This window comes from Myotis daubentonii, chromosome 4, assembly GCF_963259705.1.
Source record: "Myotis daubentonii chromosome 4, mMyoDau2.1, whole genome shotgun sequence".
Classification (NCBI taxonomy): Eukaryota; Metazoa; Chordata; class Mammalia; order Chiroptera; family Vespertilionidae; genus Myotis; species Myotis daubentonii.
The window spans coordinates 92,399,604-92,411,048 of NC_081843.1; the positions used below are offsets into that span (position 1 = coordinate 92,399,604).

At 40.4% G+C, this 11,445-nt stretch overlaps 1 pseudogene; it reads left to right on the top strand.

Annotated features, from left to right (window-relative positions):
• Positions 1 to 11,043, top strand: part of LOC132233862 (ATP-dependent RNA helicase DDX54-like) — a 45,434-nt pseudogene extending 34,391 nt beyond the window's left edge.
• The last annotated feature ends 402 nt before the right edge of the window (positions 11,044 to 11,445 follow it).

The window sequence follows — 11,445 nt, forward strand, 5'->3', positions numbered from 1 at the left end:
TTGAGCATGTTTTCTCTTGGATTTCTGTATGCCCTCTTTCAAAAGGGGTCTATTTAGGTCCTTTGCCCATTTTTGGATTGGATTGGTTATCTTCCTTTTGTTGAGTTGTATGAGATCCCTATAAATTTTGGAGATTAAACTCTTATCAGAAATAACATTGGCAAATATGTTCTCTCATGTAGTGGGTTCTCATGTTGTTTTGATGGTTTCTTTTGCTGTGCAGAAGCTTTTAATTTTGATGTAGTCCTATTTGTTTATTTTCTCCTTAGTTTCCAATGCCCTAGGAGCTGTATTGGTAAAGATATTGGTACAACATATGTCTAATATTTTGCTGCCTATGGATTCTTCTAAAATTTTTTGGTTTCTTGTCTTATGTTTAAGTCCTTTATCCATTTTGAGTTTATTTATGTGAATGTTGTAAGTTGGTGGTCTAAAAAAACAATCCAATTTACCATTGTAATAAAAAAATTAAGATACCTAGGAATAAACTTAACAAAGGAGGCAAAAGACCTATACTCAGAAAGCTATAGGACATTGAAAAAAGAGATAGAGGAAGACATAAACAAATGAAAGAACATACCATGCTCATGGATTGGAAGAATCAACATCATTAAAATGTCCATACTACCCAAAGCAATCTATAGATTCAATGCAATCTCCTTTAAAATACCAATGGCATATTTCATAGTCCTAGAACAAACTCCCCCCAAAATCACATGGAATAAAAAAAGACCCCGAATAGCTGCAGCAATGCTGAGAAAGAAGAACTAAGTTGAAGGGATCACAATACCAGATATTAAGCTATATTACAAAGCCACTGTTCTCAAAGCAGCCATATAGACCAAAGGAACAGAACAGAGAACACCGAAATCAACCCAAGCCATTATGCTCAATTAATATTTGATAAAGGAGGTGAGAGCATATAATGGAGTGAAGACAGTTTCTTCCATAAATGATGTTGGGAAAATTGGACAGATACATGCAAAAAAATGAAACTATGGATGATTCTTTATAAATTGATGTGTTCTTAGAAAAGAGAAATCAGTGGCATTTCTATACAGCAACGATAAACTATCAGAAAGAGAAACTAAGAAAACAATCCCATTAACTATTACAACAAAATGTAATTAGGTACCTAGGTATGAATTTAACCAAGGAGGTAAAAAACCTGTACTCAGGAAACTCTAGGACATTGAAGAAAATAATTCAGAAAGATACAAATAAGTTGACACATATACCATGTTTAGATTGGAAGAATTAACATAATTAAAATGTCCATACTACCCAAAGCAATCTATAGATTCAACCTAATTTCTATTAAAATATCAATGACAAATTTCACAGATACAGAACAAATATTCCAAAAATTTATGTGGAACATAAAAAGACCCCAAATAGCCTTGAGAAAGAAGAACAAAATTGGAGATATCAATACCTGGTATCAAAATATACTACAAAGCCATTGTAATGAAAACAGCCCGGTATTGGCATGAGAAGAGGCATATAGATTAATGAAATAGAACAGAGTGCCCAAAAGTAATCCACACTAAATGGGTAATTAATATTTTACAAAGGAGGCAAGAAGATACAATGGGCTAAAGACAGTCTTCTCAATAAATGGAATTGGGAAAATTGGACAGGTGCATGCAAAAAATAAAACCAGACAACAAACATACCATATAAAAGAATAAACTCAAAATGAATGAAATATTTATTTTAATATTTTTATTTTTTTAAATATATTTTTGTTGATTTTTTACAGAGAGGAAGGGAGAGGGATAGAGAGTTAGAAACATCAATGAGGGAGAAGCTTTGATCAGCTGCCTCCTGCACACCCCTCACTGGGGATGTGCCCACAACCAAGGTACATGCCCTTGACCAGAATCAAACCTGGGACCCTTCAGTCTGCAGGCCTATGCTCTATCCACTGAGCCAGATTGGTCAGGGCTGAATAAAATATTTAAATGTAAGTTGCAAAACCATAAAAATTCTAGAAAAAAACATATGGTCAATAGACCTATGAAAAAAATGTTCCATGTCACTAATTATCAGAGAGATGTAAATTAAAACTATAATGAGATATGAGATATCGTCTCACACCTGCCAGAATGGCTACTATCAATAAATCAACAGATGGGATTGTGGAGAAAAGAGACTCTTGTACAATGTTGGTGGGAATGCAGACTGGTACAGCCACTGTGGAAAACAGTACAGGGTTCCCTTAAAAAACTAAAAATGGAGCCCTGGCAAGTTTGACTAAGTGGTTAGAGCATTAGTCCATGCACCAAGGGGTTGTGGGTTCATATCTGGTCAAGAGCATGTACCTGGGTTGTAGCTTTGATCCTGGTCCTGGTTGGGGTGAGTGTGGAAGGCACTCAATTGATGTATGTCACACTGGATGGATGTTTCTTTTCTTCTCTCTCTCTCTCTCCTCCACCCCATCCCACTCTCTCTAAAAAGCAGTGGGAAAAATATCGTCAGGTGAGGCTTAACAAAATAATTAAAATGGAACTGCCTTTTGACCCAGCGATCCCACTTCTGCGAATATATCCCAAGAATCCCAAAACACTATTTTGAAAGAATATATGCACTACCATGTTTATGGCAGCATTATTTACAATAGCCAAGATCTGGAAATAACCCAAGAGCCCATTAGTAGATGAGTGGATAAAAAAGCAGTGGTTCATTTACACAATGGAATGCTATGTAGTCATATAAAGGAAATCTTACCTTTTGAGACAGCGTGGAGATTATTGTACTAAATGAAATAAGCCAGTCAGAGAAAGACACATACCATATGATCTCACTTATATGTGGGATGTAATGAACAAAATAAACTGACAAACAAAATAGAAACAGAGGCATGGGTAGATGGAGCAGCAGACTGAGCAGTTGCAGGGGAGAGGGGAGAGAGGAATTGGATGAAAGAAGATGAATGGATTAGCCAAGAACATATATGCATAGCCCATGGACACAGGCAACAGTGTGGTGATGGGCAAAGGGGACATCTGCAATCATACCAACAATAAAAATACTTAAAAAAAAAAGAGGTTAAGAAATTGAGCACTTAATGCTCACTGGGCTGTTGGTATTGTATGCAATAAGACAGGATACTATTATTTCCCTCAAGCAATTTCAGACCTTACTGGGAGGCAAAATGTAAATGCATTGGAAAGGCTAGTTCATAAAGCACAAGTACAAGTGGTCTGAAACCTGGTGCGTGATGAAAAGTTAAAGAAGCAAGAGAAGAGAGTGGGCTGGATGGCGAGGATGAAACATACCTGCCTAGATGAGACGGGGCTGAGTTAGACTCTGCAGTATGGGGAGGATGTATAGTAAGAATGTGAGGCGGTGCAATGAGGGAGGAAAGAGTCCAAGACACCAGGAGATGTCAACAGCAATTATGAGCACATCATGTCCCAGCGATTGAGAGGCGTCCTGATTCGTGCTGCTGAAAATGTGCATTTATAATATAATTGGAGGGCAGGTCACAGCAGTGTTTTTCTTTTCTCTGGGATTCTAAAGAGAAAGGCACTTCTCATTTCCAGGTGGGGCCCAGCTCTCCCTCCTTCGTGCCAGCTCAGCTGGTGAAGTATGTCTGAGCCGGAATAACAGACTCTTCTCCAGCAGGCACAGGCTTTTCTTAGAAGGCGTAGCATCCTGTCACTTTTCACTTAGCATTTGCTTCACACAGATGAAAAAAAAAATACAATCTAGCAATTGGAAATTTTGCAGTATCAACAAAGCCTGTGTTGGAGCTAGTCCTTTACTGTGTATATAGTTCCCGTGTTAAGGTCCAGCGATATCCTCTATCCCTCATCATAGTCCACAATTAGGCATAATTTTGATGCTATCACAACTTTGTCTTGTCTTTAATGTATTTGTGAATCGTTTGGAGGTGGGTGACATGAGAAATAAAATGCCCCACCATTTGTGGTCCCTATCCAGAAATTTGAAAATTATTTTTTGCCTTCACAGTTTGAAAATATGACAAACTCTGAAAAACCACCCTTTGAAAGCAGAAACAAAGTGGGTTACGTCAGATTCTGTTTTGAGACACGGCTTCCTAATTATCTTGTAGGACTCAAAAACCTTTCGGGTGAAAAGCCCAATTTTGGAAATAAACTTCTTTCCAAGAATGAGAACGTGCCACATGGCTGAGTGCTGTTATTAAACCGAGAAGAGCCCACAGGCTGCGCAGAGGGCCAGCGCCGTGGCACCTTCTGCACTTGTTTTAATATGCATACTCGCAGACTACTCCCAGGCCCACCTTCTTCCAGCTCCTAGTGTTTGTCTGTCCTCCAACTGTCACACCCAAATACTGTATCCGATGCCTCCTGTAATGAAAATACAAGCTCTTTAAGACAACAAAGAGCCCTTCACATTTAAACAAAGTTTTCAACAACATTTTCCAAAGCTTCCCCGCTGGGTACCGTTTTTATTTATTTGCTAGAGGTTGGTGCACGAATTCGTGCATGGGTGGGGTCCCTCCCCACTGATCAGGGCCGGCTGGCCAGCCGGGGGCAGGGACTGTGGGAGGTTGACTGTGGCAGCGCACTGACCACCAGGGGGCAGCTCCTGTGTTGAGCCATAGTGACCAGTCATAATGGTCGCTTAGGCTTTTATCAATATAGATTTCTTTAAAAAAATATATTCTCACTAGAGGCCCGGTGCACAAAATTCATGCACAGGTAGGGTCCCTAGGCCTGGCGGTTGATCAGGGCAGAGCTGGGCCTTTAGCTGCTGGCTGGGACCTTCCTTTGTTCCGAGCTGCCCCCTGGTGGTCAGCATACATCATAGCAAGTGATCAAACTCCAGGTCTCCTGGTCAAACACCTGAGAGGGCACATTGCATATTAGCCATTTATATATAGAGAGATTGATTTCAGAGAGGAAGGGGGAGGGAGAAAGAGATAGGAACATCAATGATGAGAGAGAATCATTGATCTGCTGCCTCCTGCATACCCCGCACTGCAGATTGAGACTGCAACCTGGGCATGTGCCCTGACCAGAAATTGAACCCATGATCTCCTGGTTCACAGGTTGATGCTCAACCACTGAACCACACTAGCCAGACTTAGAGCCAAGTATATTGCTCCTTGTTGCCTGTGTATCACAGCACCCCTAAGTGATGACTCCAGAATTTATCAATTTCTATTTGGTCCAGCAGGTTCAGCTTCCATATTTCCAACAACCAACGGGGATGAAGGCCCCTAATTCAATAAATTTAAAGCCAAACTGATGAATTTTCTCCCTCAATTGCTTAAATCTCCTACTTCAGCTAATTACATAGCCATTCATTCTGATGCTCAAACTAAGACCCTTAAACTCATTCATAACCCCCTCTTCTTCACCACCTTTTATCCTTTCCAGTGTCTCCATTTCCACAGGGACTCTGGTTCATTTCAGGCCCCAATTTCTTACCCAATTAACACCACAGACACCTCTTTCTCTCTGCTGTCTCAAATATATTCTTTGTGCTGCCTCAAATAAACACGTCCCCAAACACAAATCTGTTCGTTATACTGTCTTTTCAAAATCTTTCACCCAAACAAAAAATAGATAAATTTCTTGGCATGGGTTATGCGTTCCTACATAATCTGGCTCCAAGCTACTATATTTTACTAATTTCCCACCCAACATTATTGCTGGTTCCTTCTCAAAGACATTGTTCTCTGTCAAGCCTTTTGTTGTTCCTCACTTTTTCAGGACATTTTCACACATGTTAAAACTCTGCCATTTAAGACAGTTAAAATGTCACCACATCAGTAACCTATCTTTGATCTTGCCCTTTCAACTCTCATTACCCTTTAGCTTCTCTTGTCTGTAACATATCGAATTCTAACATGTAGCATAATTTAATAGAAGAAAGTTTGGAATTGTCATAACAAGTTTAGGTTGAGGTCTAGGTTTTTCCTTATCTATGATCTTGGACAGGATATTTAATTCCTCTTGATCCGTAAGAAATAGATACCATTCCTCACTTTTAAGGGGTAAGGTATGTGGCTATCCATATGAAATTATGAAGTGCAACGAATGTGATCTGTTAGCATTTGAGAAACCAGAAGATGGTTATGATTGTAAAGCTAAGCCTGAAGGTTCAGTGGGGCAGGAATATTGAAAATATAACTTTTGGTTGAACTAGTCAGAAGTATATTTAAGCATAATTGGCAGAGAGAAGTTGAATCTTTGAATTACCAATGTTCACCTCTACGTTCATAGATTTCTAATTGCCACCATTGTGTAAGTCAAAATGTATAGTTTTTGGAAATAGGAAAATCTGGATTTAGATGCTGAGCCAACAGTTAAGCTATCTTACCTATTTAAGATTCCGTTCCTCATAGTCAATAAAATAATTCACTGGTAAATATTTACATGAACTTGTGATAAAAGGCACGAACACTGTGAAGCATTACTCCTTTTAAATGGCACAATTGTAGGAAATTTAGAGGCAAAGGATACTGATTTCTGTTGACGGAAGAACCGGTTTCCTCAGTATCCTGAAAAAGTGTTTTCAGCAGTTAGTCCAGTCCTAGAGCTTATTTTCTTATTTTGGAGCAATTTCAGGAAGCAGTACCAATAAAGAGTAGTGCTTCCCATAAAAACTGAGGTTCTATGAGTAGTAATCAGGAGGGGTTGGAAGACTTATGAGGCTAACACGTTAATTGGGGTATTTTCTTACTTCCTTACCGTCTTTATCTCTTCACTTGGCCCATAGACCAAGGATGGCCACATATCCTTACAGGCACCACAGTGGTGTTGCTTGTTTCACCTTTGTTGAATGGGGGCTGCATACTCCTTCTCTAAAGTCTTCCTTCTCTTTTTTGCCAGCTTTTTAATATGTGAGATAACTGCTAAGGGACGGGCATGCTTTTAAAAATCATGTTTCAAAACATATTTTCTATTATATATATATATATAAAATAAAGCTAATTTATATTGTAACTAGAGGCCTGGTGCACAAAATTCATGCACAGGGGTGGGGGTGGGGGGTGTCCCTCAGCCTGGCCTTCACCCTCTCCAATCTGGGACCCCTCTCTGGGACAAAGTTCCTAACTGCTTGCCTGCCTGCCTAATCGCCCCTAACTGTCTCTGCCTGCCTGCCTGATTGCACCTAACTGTCTCTGCCTGCCTGCCTGATTGCATCTAACTGCCTCTGCCTGCTGGCCTGATTGCCACCTAACTGCTCCCCTGCCGGCCTGATTGCCCCCAACTGCCCTCCACTGCCAGCCTGATTGCCCCTAATCGCCTCTGCCTCAGCCCCCACCACTGTGGCTTTGTCCGGAAGGAAGTTGGACATCCGGAAAATGTCTGGTTGACCTGGTCTAATTAGCATATTACCCTTTTATTAGTATAGATAACTCCATGGCGGAGGGGTCCTAGGAATATGCATATACATGACTTTGAATTACTGTTCTTGGCCTTTGACCTGTTGGTAAATTGAGAATTAAAAGTTTGTGAGAGTTAAATAAGATTACATTTTAGCCGAAACCGGTTTGGCTCAGTGGATAGAGCGTCGGCCTGTGGACTGAAAGGTCCCAGGTTCGATTCCGGTCAAGGGCATGTACGGGGGTTGCGGGCATATCCCCAGTAGGAGATGTGCAGGAGGCAGCTGATCGATGTTTCTCTCTCATCGATGTTTCTAACTCTCTATCTCTCTCCCTTCCTCTCTGTAAAAAATCAATAAAATATATTAAAAAAAAAGATTACATTTTAAAATAAAACATTACTCATTGATACTTAAAGTATGGTAAGGAAGACTTTATTCAAGTGTAGGGGGCTATTGCAATAGGTAAAGGGACCGCTGCAATGGAATTTTGGAATGAGGGAAAGAGGTAGGACTAAATTCTTAACACAGAATGAACAAGTGGAAATTTATAGCCAAGGAGAAGGTTGGGGGTCAGTGGATGGAAAGTCACTAAGGGGAAACATCAGGGGTAGAGGGGGGTGCATAAGATTGATGTATAGGATTCTTGCTGAAGATGTTACCAGGAGGATGGTAGAGGATGAAGAACCTGACCAGATATATTGGGGTTGGAAGTTATGGTTAAACTGACTTAGCAGGGTTCTTGCTAAAACTGAATTTTACAAGGAAGTACACAGATGGGCTTAGGCCAGCGGTTCTCAACCTGTGAGTTGCGACCCCTTTGGGGGTCGAACGACCCTTTTACAGGGATAGCCTAAGACCATCAGAAAACACATATATAATTACATATTGTTTTTGTGATTAATCACTATGCTTTAATTATGTTCAATTTGTAACAATGAAAATACATCCTGCATATCAGATATTTACATTACGATTCATAACAGTAGCAAAATTACAGTTATGAAGTAGTAACGAAAATAATTTTATGGTTGGGGGTCACCACAACATGAGGAACTGTATTAAAGGGTCGCAGCATTAGGAAGGTTGAGAACCACTGGCTTAGGCGAAGGTTTAGGAGCCTGATTAAAATTTGGTCAAGCAAAAAATCTTTGTCAATATATACAGAGTATACATTCTATGTATAACAGGCACTAAATAATTCCCTCTCTCCCTCCTTTCCTCCCTCCTTCCCTCCCTCCCTTCCTTCCTTCCTTCCTTCCTTCCTTCCTTCCTTCCTTCCTTCCTTCCTTCCTTCCTTCCTTCCTTCTTTCCTTCCTTCCTTCCTTCCTCTCATCTAAAATATTTTCCCTAGAATATAAAATATCTCCCACAAAGTCCTAAACAGGATATTAAATAAGTTTAACTCCCTTCCCCCTCCCCCAGACAATGATTATAAGTGGCTGTGTTAAAGAGATTGTGAAGCTCTGTTTGAGTTCATTGAAAATAGGGCCTAGTAAATAATGTTTGCCATGGACATGCCACGGGACGGGGGCAGCAGGCAAGCAATGTGTTTTCCATCCTCAATGCATGGAGATGGCATGTGGCTGTTCAGTTCGAACAAATGTTCTTGGAATGGTTCAGAGGCAGCGCTCTGTTAAATACATACCTAAGAGTTTACAGTCTAATCTCAAGCCCAAGGATACGTTCCTAACTTTGAAATCATGGGGTTTTGACCATGCATATACAATTTCACTTTTGTTATTGAGTAAAAATTCTATTAACCAAAAATTTTAAGAAAATAAAGCCACCAAAATACTAAACCCACATTGGGTTGTCATTGCCCATCACAGGATGAACTCTGTTTTTTAAAAGTATACATTGTCTCATTTTCCTACTTGTTCAGTTCCTCATCTGAACAAACTAAATGGGTAATGCGTCTGAAAGGCAACTGCTACGTAAGTAAAATGGCCAACTAGTAGCATTAATTTAGATTAATTAGATTAATCTACAGACCATTGTAGCATTAATTTTTTGAAGTATAAAATATACTTTTTAGGTATGGGCTTTTCATGATTTGGGACCACTTCCACTTTAACCTGTAGTAATATTTACAGTGAATCTCAGCCTTCCCTCTCTGTCTGGATCAAAGCTTCTAACTCTTCTTGTGCTCTTCTTCCTAGGGTTGATCCAAAGGCTGAGGCTGATAAATGTAGGGATTCTTTCTGCCAGTCTACTCCACAGATCCCTGTAAGTTTATGGTTTCTCTGTGTCAGGAGCAGATTTCATGTATCTGAGTTACTCAGGAAAAACTCTCTCTCTCTCTCTCTCTCTCTCTCTCTCTCTCTCCTAGAGAAGGAGAGAGTATTTAAATTTTCTGAACAGTTATGTTAATTCTTTTCTGTATCTGCCCTAAAAGCTAGGCTGAAGTTGTTTGAGAGTGACGGTGTATGGAGATTTTAGTTACTTCCAGGTGAGACTTGATCTCATCTCATTGTTCAGGACCTCAGGGGATATGCTGCTACATTGCTCAAATGCCCTCTCAGTTCCTCTACATTTGTTAAACGGAGGCCCAGAGATTACATTTCCGCCGAGCAGTGCATGCTGCTCTAATGCCGATCATTAGCTGCCTGTCCAGATGGTCCCTGCTCTCAGTGACAGGGAGTGAGTCTAAATTGTTCATCTCCAGTGTTTCTAGTGGACTGCCCAATATGTTCACTGTGGTCCATTGACAGGAGGGTGATGTTAAGCAGATCTGATGCTTACACATGATGCGAAAAATGGCAGATCTGGGGAGGAAAGGGGAGGACGGCAAAGGAGTAAGTTACACTCGAAAGCGCCAGCATTTCGAGGGTATCTGACTATTCAGTCATCTGTGAAAGACAGGTAGGAATTCAGGCTTAGTGCTCCCTTCACACTGGCCTGGAGATTAGCAGTGCAGCAACGGTCACCTCAAACTACTTTCCTTTAAGTCCTGGAAACAGCAAGCAACAAAAAAAACACCAGCCTCACACCTCCCTTAAGGTCATTCTCATAAATGTCAATCATGCTGAGATGAGTGGGGTTTCTGGAGACATGCATCACAAGAGGCAACTCCATTGCGGTAATGCTTAAAAGTTGCATTCCTCCTTTTAAGGTTTGTGCTAATGTCCACTTGATCTCACAGTTCTGCTACCTTCACCTTTCTCCTAGTTCAGCTATCCACTCAGAGAATGCCAGCATTTATTTTCTGGTCTGGGAGCTGTAAATGCCAATGCCAGAAGTAACTTTCCTCATTTTTTTTTTTTTTTTGAAATAACTAGCAGAGACCACGTGGAGGTGTAGAATGCATAGGCATGTTCCGAGTGGTGATACCAATACTCTTTAAAGACGGACTAAAGGTCAATTATGTACAAGGCATTTGGCTTCATGATATCATGGATCCAAAAGACTACCATCAAATTCCTGCTATTAAACAACTTACACGAAAACCACCAGGACTGTTAATCAAATACATTGTGGGTTATTCTTTTGAAATCCTACCATGGCTGCACAGTTTCTAGAAAGCCATTAATTGCTTGATAGTCAATTTGAAACCATTAATTATAAAGATGTGCAATTTAAATAATTTTGGCTGTCTTTAAAAAGGTGGGCTGCAAAGTGCAGGAGGAGGACTCGGAAGATCTGTTAAAAACCTGGCACAATGCGGTGGGTGGGACGCACACAGCCCAGTGCATTGTGGGCTGGGGAAAAGGATAATGGCAGGGTGATACTATTACTGGGGCCTTTTATAACACTCCCGATAACTAGTAACTTTCCAGCTCTCTTGGCTTTAAAATACACATAATTATCTTTCTGTTGGAAACACAACAACACAAACTATTTCAGCTTCTCCAGATGTATGGAATAACGGTGTTTTGCACTTACTCATTTTTATGACTTGAATACGTTTTAGGGCAATGAACATGGGCCTTACATATTGGGAAAGAATTAGAATTTGAGAGGGAGCAAATCTAGATATGAAAGCAGCAAGATAATTTTCCTGTAAGGTTTTTTGAAGTTTCATTCAGCCTCGCTCTTTGATAGCAGCAGCGATGGGAAGAAAGAGTGGTGTGTGTGTGCTGCAAACCCCTGAAATGATCCTCCTTTCTCTGGACTTCA